Source organism: Pipra filicauda, unplaced genomic scaffold (assembly GCF_003945595.2).
Source record: "Pipra filicauda isolate LSUMZ 115617 unplaced genomic scaffold, ASM394559v2 scaffold240_size1633699_pilon, whole genome shotgun sequence".
In the NCBI taxonomy this organism is placed as follows: domain Eukaryota; kingdom Metazoa; phylum Chordata; class Aves; order Passeriformes; family Pipridae; genus Pipra; species Pipra filicauda.
The window spans coordinates 321,051-330,709 of NW_024104355.1; positions in this window are offsets into that span (position 1 = coordinate 321,051).

Genomic DNA, 9,659 nt, shown 5'->3' on the forward strand with positions numbered 1-9,659 from the left:
ATGGTTGCACCATAAACATAATAACATTGCACCGAATTCCATCACACAGACTCAGTGGGACCAGAGGAAAAAAGGGCAGTAATGTTTTATTTTTTTGTTATAACTGGTAAAGCGCAATTTGTCTTAAGAAGCAACCCCACATCCCCGGCTGTCAGTTACCTTCACCTGGCATGTCCCACTTCAGGTGTTCATATATGCACACGGTAAGACCCTACAGTCCCCTGCAGCTGCACCAGACCCTTCACTTTGCCATAGTGGGGTTTGCAGCCTGGTGGGAAGCACAGGGCCTAATTTCTAACTATTTTAATTCGTTATGCTCCATTCAAGCAATTGTGGACATAGAAAAGGAATGAACTGTCTGGACCTGCAATAATTTCCATCCAAACCTAATAAGCCATAATACTAACCTTGTGGTAAAAACTTCATTTTTAAGCTTTTTAATTCTTTATTTAGTGTCAGTGTGGGACAAACCCACATCTGTCAGAATAGATGCCTAGAGTGGGTTGACCCAGACTGTCTCTTTCAAAGCCCTAATTAACAATCTTAAAAGTCTGGCCTGGCTTCGTACCACTCGTGTTTTCCTCCTCCTACATGCCCATCAGCATTTGCAGTAACACATTGGACCCCTACACTGAATGCAATGCTGCTGCTGTGGTTGCAAGAAGCCTGCAGGAGTTCACGGGGAGACAGGGCAAATACGGGCAGGAATAGTAACGAGATGGGATCATGGTACCCTCAGCCCAAGGCTGTTGGAAGTGTCAGCTGGCAGCCTTATTCTTTCTTACTTTTCCTGGTTGTTGGCTTACAGACACAGCTGGAGAAAGCACACTGGGCTGGATAGGCCATTGCCTCTGACACAACATGGTTTGTCTCTTGTGTACTCCTGTGCTACCAAGATGTTCTCCCAGAAAGTCTTGAGCCTTCCTTAGTGTCAGTTGCATCAAAGTTGCTCTGCTGTTCAAAAATCCATTTGGAAATTCCACCTGAGTGAGTAAATGCCATTTCGTCGCAGCACTTTTTAGAGTCATTCACACCTTCTTCATCACCAGGAAGCATTTGTACAGCAGAGAGGTATTTGAAAATGGGCTGGCCTGCTCATCGGAAGAGTTATGTTGTGTAACTGCAGTAAATCCCTGCCCTATATGCTGTGTATCCGTGAGCTTACAGACAGATTTCAAGGCTTTTGTTTGATCGTGAGGAACCTCTCATGGCTAGAGGTCTAAGTTAACTTTCTTCCCTTCCCGTGCTTTTGACCATTGGCGTGCATGGATATGCTTATATTTGAAATTCCCATGAGTGCATTCTTAGGTCTAGAGCCAAGCAATAAAAATGTAAGGGGGAAAAGCATTTCTTTTGTCATGCTGCTTTGGGCACAGAGACCCTACAAATTTCCACAACAGAGTCACGTAATTGCAGTTTTAAGTAAAACTCCAACAGTTTTAAGTAAAGCTTTTATAGCATTGATATGCATGATAGTCTTGGGGGAAAAAAAATCTAACAAGAAAAAACCTTACCTGTAATTTGATTATCTTATAGCCCACTTGGTATATGGGATTATTAAATGGTAGGCTCGGTGACCACATGAATACATATGAAATATTGGAGAAGAGTTAGCGTGGCTTTTGTAGAGGGAAGTTATATCTTAAAAATCAACCATAGTGTAATGCTGGACTCAATAAGCATATTGGTAAGTTTCACCTATTCAGTCAGTGCAGGAAAGTTCCAAACGTTTGATGAAGCCTATCACCAAAAAAAAAAATCCTCAATTAAAATTGCAATAGAAGGAGAGGTTTTGCTGTGATCATAGGCGGTTTTAAATGGGGAAAAGAAGAATTATGGAAGTTGTGTTGTAGGAGAGGTTGACAGCTGGAACCTGACCATCTATTCATAAAGATGTGGGGAAGGAGATTAATAGTAACACAGTAACAATGAAGAATTCATGTTCATGACAGCCATATCTAAGGCTAACTACCCAAAGTTACACAAGAATTTTACCATATTGAGTGAGCAGGTGCAGAATTGATAGCTGAAATTTTAAATTAATGTAACAATGGAAAGATTAACTAAAGTTAATTAAAGAATTTCAGGCTCTAGCCTAGCTGCTACCTCAGTGAGAATACATTTGAGATAGTTCTCTGCAAATATCTTGAGCTCATTGACCAATGTCAATCTAAGGGAAATAAACCAGCAGTAATTATTTTGAAAGAAACAACATAAACTTCTTCATGTTTAATTTTTTATATTCTCTATAAGGACATGTACAAAAAAAAGCAACACGAGAAGACTGTAGTTATGAGGACTAAGTTGAGCAGGATTCTTGAGCTTGGGAAAAAGAAAGGGTATGGTTACACAATTGGTAGCAATACAGAGAAGATGAGCTGGGAAGGACTGCTTACTGTTTCTCATAATCTAAATATCAGAATAATTAGACTGTGGATATTAAAAGCAGTTCTAACTTTGGTTCAGAGAGTTCTTAAATGCTTATGGTTGGAACCTGTATATCTTATATGCCTTTATTGATAGGAAGAATCATTCAATAATTTATGATTTCTAGTCTTTTTCTGTAAAAATCACCTATTTTCTACTGCTGCAACAGCAAACTATTGAGGTAGAAGGGCAAACCAGTCCTTACTGCTTCCTTAGGTAGTTCAGAGTACTTTCCTGTCTGTCTGTGCTCAGTTCCTCACAACACATGAAGCAATGTAATACCAACAAAGGATTTGGAAAACATAGAAGCCACTTTTCCCCATGCAGCGGGATGGTGCAACCATTGCTATTCAAGCCACTAAGAACGTGCCGCCAGATATTTATGCTGGAAGCATCCTTGGATGTGAAATTTGCTTTCTTGGTAGGTCATCTCAGAAGATAGAGGCACAGCATGTATTTTGGCCAGGGGTTCCTGTTACTGTACATTGTTAATAAAATGTGCAAAATGTGCTTAATTTAGGTCAGGCATTCTAATTACCTTAAGAGTGCCTGAACAATAAACAACAATGACCCTTACTGAGAAACTAATTAGCTTTGAAAATTTGGCTTTCTTAATCATCAAAGAGGATGGGTTAAAGCTCATTTTTAATTTAGAGAATAATTATTATCAGTGGTCTGAAGCTTTACACATTACTCATTCCCACAGGAGGGTTGGATTGAATAAGACACTGGAGTCTACAGCCTCACACTTTTGTGCTTCTCTTTTTCTCATAAGAAAATGCAAGCCTACTCTGAAATTTAAGATTAAATCTCCAATTTTGAAATTGTTTTCATTTAAATGTATATCTAAATTTTAGTTTATATCAGTTTTACATCACAGAATAATAAAATGCACCTTCTGTACTTAGGCAAGCTTTTTTTGTTTGCACTTAGTAATTCTCATTATTATTCTTATATGACAACCACTATTTGCTTAGCAAAAGGTGCAGTTTTTGTCATCTGAGTGTACCTCTTGTCACAGCAGATCTTGATTTTCATATGCTTTTTCAAATGGGGAAATAATCAGATATTTCATTGTGCAATTTCAAACAAATGCTAGATAATTTCTTTCTTTGCTATTAAAGTATATATGCCTCCAAATCTTTATATTAAAAGATCTTTCCAGGAATTTAAACATTATATTAAATAGTTTTTGTTTTAATAAAATAATTTTATATACAGATAATCAATCTTGAATTTAAATTGAAATAATCAATTTACTATTTCATGGGCATATTTAACACTTGGGTACAAAACTGTCTCTTCAGGTAAAAAACCATATATCAGTTTATTTAGTCGATTTATTTGGAAGTGAGGATCCAGAATTCAGCCATAAGAGTCAAAATATATCTTGTAACCAGGAAATTAATGCAGCTTTTTTGTGTATGTTTAACAAGAGTTTAACCAATTGATCTCAAGTATTACCAAAATATAAATGTCTGTTTTCTGTAACTGTACACACTTGATCCTGAGTTACAGATAAAAGCATGAACATGTTTCAGTGCAGAAACCCCTCAAAGAAAAGGTGACTTTTGTTTCTCACAAAACCTCAAGTCATTACTCAGGGGCATTTCAAAAGCAAGTGAACCTTAAAAATTATCAGAAAAGGAAGAAAGAATGCAAAATCAAAAACACAATGATGCCACTGTGTAGATCCATGGATTTACACTGTGAAAATTCTGCACACTCATCCAGTCATCTCAGAAAGCACCTACAAGAGGCAGAGAAAGCTATCAAGAATGGAAATAAAAATGACTGGTTTTCATATAATGAAACTAAGACTAGTACCAGTAATGGAAGACAGTGGGTAGTAGGTCAGATATGTGAGGAAAAGGACTATGACAGAGATTTGCAACATAACAAATGACATATAGAGAAAAATAATGTTTGACTAAACAGTTTCTTGCAAGCTGAGAATTTAGAAGGTATCAAGGGAAATGCTGATACAATCACGATGAAACAAATAAAAGCAGGCATTTTTATTTGTACAGTAAATGATCAAATGGTGTACTCACTACTGTCATATTATGAAGGAAAGAAGAATAAATATGTCACAAAAAATTATAAGAAAAAATATAACACAGAGTGTGCTCATCAGTGGTTGGTAGAGACACAGGTCTGAACGCTTGACTTTGGAAGTCCCTAAAAGCTGATTGGCAGAGTTGGAGAGTATACAGGGGAAAGACCATGCCACAAAGGCTTTGCTTCTAAACATCAACTTCTATTTGCTGTGAGAGATACTATGATTGTAATGGACTTTCAGTAGGACATGGTAAAGCAGTTTAATTTTATTTTTTCTTATAAAGTCTCTCTGTTGAATCTTCCTAGAAATCTAGCAGAGGTGAGGTTGCTAGGTGTTATGAGACTAATGTTTTCTTGTTATTTAAAAAGCATATTGGGTACATTTAAAGTCTAGATTTAATTCTGCATCATGCTGTCTTCTCTATTTTCCTAGTTATATATATCTAAATGGAAAACAGAATGGAAATAGCTTGTCAAACGTTTTAAAACAGGAAGCATTTCTTCTGCACAACTTTATTTTGTCTTACATCAAAGATGCTTAATAAAATTGCATAGGAGGGGCTGATGTGGGAGTTGCTTAAGTGTTACTCATCAAACTTTTTTTCATGTACTATCTTTACTAATCCTATGACTCCTTTTTTACTCATGTCAGGTATCAAAACTGAAACTTCCTATATTCGTATTCCTTTCATGTAAGAGAACAATTGGTGAGAAAGAACTCGATGATGTTATTTTTAAAAAAGCCAAGAGCACTTACCAACACATTTAAGACTTTTTATAATCTACAAAACAAAGTTGGATATGGTTTAGAAGAGTCTTAGAAACTATGAAAAAAATACATAGTATCCTGAGTTATGGGAAATTTTAGATTTCCTAAACACAGTTTTGGCAAAAAAGGGCTAATAGGTTACAATACTAATCATACCATGATAGCAACTCAGGTGTTCTTGGAGACAATGCTGTACAGGTTTCTTTAATAAGCAGAAGAATGTAACTCCATGTTATATTTACTTTAAAAGCCATAAATCTTAATTTAAGAGTAGGTACTGCGGGGAAAGAAAAGTAATTTGAGACAGTATTCTTGGAATGAGTGAGCACAGATAGGTTCAAAACTCCCACAGTCCGTTCATTTACAGGGTAAACAAACAGGTTGGTAATAATTAAAACTTCAGATTGAAATTTTGAAACCATAATGCAATTAAGAGGCACCTATGGACTAAAATGGGAATGAGACATGGAATCATATGAAGATAAAATGTCAATAATCTGAGCTGAGTTTCAAGCAGAAGTACGTAGATAGGAAAAAAATATGGACCTGCCTGGACCATTAAGTGCCTCATGCAGGACATTGTAGGTAATCAGACAATTTACTGAAATTAGGTTATCTATAGGTCTATGGGTCAGAAAGTACAAAATTACTGTGAGAAAGGCAAAATATCTGTCTGAGATAGATTCTTCAAAGTGACTAAGAAAATGGTAAGAAGATTTCTAACCACAGTGCTGTAGAGATAATATGAAGGCAACTGCTGGGGCCATATTGTGAGGAGCAAGTAGAGATTAAGGGACATTGGATGTCACAGATCTTTTTTAACGGAAATAATTATATATACAATTAAGGAAAGATTATTCAACAAGGATAGGAAATTGAAATGATCACATCCATGGTGAATACAAAAATAAGCTTATATTGTGTGAAATCTGAACAGCCTGAATAATGTCCAATATCACTTATTTTAAAAGAAGCTGCATTCTGGGAAGTGGTAATTTGTTACTTCCCATTAAAGAAGATTAGATGAGATAGATGTATCTGAAAAGGATAAGTAGAATACCCAAAAGAATTCTTCGTTTCTCCCTAATACAACATGCTATAGCAAATTTTGTAAGGAAGAATAACCAAGAATATGGAGTTTAAATAAGATAAATACAATGTTATTTTGGCAAAAGTAGATTGTCATGTTATAATATATCTTTCTTTTGTAGCCTTCAGATGGGATCGATGAAAACAATAATGTAGGTTTAAATTAAACAGCAATTCAAAGGAATTGAAGTTGATATCAAAGGAAAGGAAATGAAAGTGGAAATTAAGACAAGGACTATAGAATGATTAACAGGATAGCTGAAGGGAAGACTGCAATGACAAGAAAGTTGTCCACATGGATAAAGGCTAGAATTTATATTTTCCAAGAGCACGTCTTGGAACAAGTTCTGCTTAATATCTTTACTCATGACACTGCTTAAAAAAAATTTAGTTCAATGTTTGGATTATTAATTCATGGTATGCAACACTTGAAAAATCCAGCCAATGTCCATAGGAACAGGTGGGTCGCACATTATGAACTGGAATTACAAATGTAGGATAAAATAGCATAGTAGAAAGTAAAGCATGTAGGGATTAAATCCAGAATTTTTGCTCTAAATTGTAGGCTTATCAACAGGAGTTGGCACTTCAAGAGAAGGAACTGGGTTTACTGGAAAATCACAGGAAAACTATCCTGTTTAGAATGACAGGAAGTCATTTCAAGATCACAAAAATAATTTTCAGTAAGGACTAAAGAATTTTAGCATTATAGTGCATAGTATTAGCAAGATGTTCTTTAAAGATATCATTGCAATTTTTTATCATACATGCTTCTAAAGTAATATAAATTTGAATGGAAGTAGAGAAAGGCTAATATAATAATAGGAAAAGGTATTTTAGAAAGTTTAAAAGGCTATTTAAGCTATCAAAGTTGAAGTTTTAGAGGAGATATAATTCTTCTTTAAAATAATTATAGTTACTATTTTTAGTTATAATTATTCTTTAAAATTCACTTGGATAATCATTAGAGATGGAGATATTTTTAGCCATAATGATCATACAGAAGGCATTGGATGTATAAGGTCAGTAACTATTAAAAGAATGAAACCACGTACTTTTCAAATGAAGTAAAATAGGCAAGAAACCCTCGTTGTTTAAATATGATGCTCATGAAGTTTATGAAGTGTTTTACAGACTCATACTTGTTTTTAATATGTTGGCAATATTTGCTGTGGTGTCTTTTATGGAATTGAGCTTATCCCATGGATTACGGATTCACTTAATTTGTACATAAGACAGGAAGGAATTTTTACAAGTTTTGATGCACAGCATAGGCTGCAGGGAAATTCTAATTCCCTTTCTTCCAATTTTGAAAAGTATTAAAGACAGGGAACAGCCAGGGATAAGACATCCATAATCATTGACTTAGAAAGTAATTTCCCCTCAGATAAGAGTATCATTAGCCCTTGTCTTGGAATTTCTCCTTTGTTTTTGCATCTTTTTCTAGAATGCTTGATATTTTATTTCTTTGGATCAGATAATTTAAAACATTTCATACTCTGAATCTTTCTTATATCAGAGACCAAAGCAACATTCCTTCTCTCTCTATGTAGAGAGAGCATATCCCAAGACATAACTTTTTACTAAAAATCTAAATCTTCTGTAACAAATGCCAGGAAGTCCCTGTAGTGTTTTCCAGTGGATGTGCAAGATCAGGTAGATGAACTACATTTTCTAATGGATTCTTTTGGAGTTACCAATGATTACAGACTATAATACCATTCTCCACTGTGATACTGAAGAGCTAGCTAGAGTTTATAACATAAACGAGTCTCTGCAATTCTATGCTGCAACTTCCTCATGAATGCTGTTTTTAAAAGTCTGTTAACTTTAACAGAAGTAATTTTGGGATGCCCAAATATTTGCTAAACAATTTTTTACTTTGACAGTTTCTAAGATCATGTAGTTACATTTTCATTCATAATGAAAAGAAACCAACAAGCCCCAATTTCCTCTTTGTGGCTGAATTAAGATCAAATAAATGTGCTGTAACTTTCAAAGAAAGTCAAGTGAGAAAGAAACCAACAGATCTGAGCAGAGAAAAAAAACAGTAAACAGCAGTTGTTGACCTTGCTGTTACTGAATTTTTCGAGCATGTGAAAATAGTGATAGCAAGGAAAGCCACCTTGCTATTAAAGTAAAAGGCTTCATTGACACTATCTGCTACTCTCAGTCATGAAGAACCTACTGCTTTACTTTGAACACAAAAGAGTGATTTTTTTAGTTTTTATTACTTTCATACTGAGTTGACCAAGCACATATTATATATGTCAGATAATTGTAAAAATATTTTACCCATATAACATCTGATATTGATATTTTTTCCCCTTAATATATAGTTTCAGGGTCTTGGAAGTGTCATCATTCACACATCATCATGGCTGGGCTTTGCGAACGAAGGTTTAGGAAGGCTCTATCCACCTTTGTTACAGGCACCCTGGTGACTTATGAGGCCAATACGTGACAGACATATCCGATTGCAAAAGGCACAGCAGAAAGACTCCTTAGGTGGTGTATTCAGCAGGATACGATTCTTTCTGCATTGTCTTTTCTCCTCGACAGTGATCCTGCGTGTGTTCTCAAAGGAAATGGCAACATTGTAGATGGTGTGTCTCCAGGCCTCCCGATTTGAAGCCAGAGTAGACCAGTTAAGATGATCAATGTGGCCGAGGTTGAGGTGTTGTTTCAGGGAGCATCATTCACACAGAGAAGTGGTTAATGTACCAGAGGGCTGTGCTGCCACCGAGATCTTGACAGACTAGAGAAATGTGCTGATGAAGTTAGCAAGGGGAAGCACAAAGTCCTGCATCTGAGAAAGCACAGCCCCATGCAACAACACATGCATGGGGCCACCCAGCTGGAAAGCAACTTGTCAGCAAAGGACCTGGGAGTCCTGACAGACACCAGGTTGAACATAGGCCAGCAGTGCCACTGATGCGCAAAAAAAAAAAAAAAAAAAAAAAAAAGGTAATGGCATCCTGGGTTTCATTAGGTGAAGCATTGCCAGCAGGTTGAGGGAGTTGTTCCTTCCCCTCTACTCAGCTCTGATAAGACCACACCTGGAGTTCTGTGTCCAGTTCTGGGATAGCCAGTGCAAGAGAGACATAGACATATTGGAAAGAGTTCAACAAAGGGCCTGAGGGGTCATAAAGAGACTGGAGCACCTCACATACAAAGAAAGGCCAAGAGTTCTGGGACTGCTCAGCCTAGAGAAGAGAAGGCAGTGTATATAAACACCTAAAGGGAAGGTGCAAAGCGGGCAAAACCAGACTCTTTTCAGTCATGCCCAGTGACAGAAGGCGAAGGAATGGCT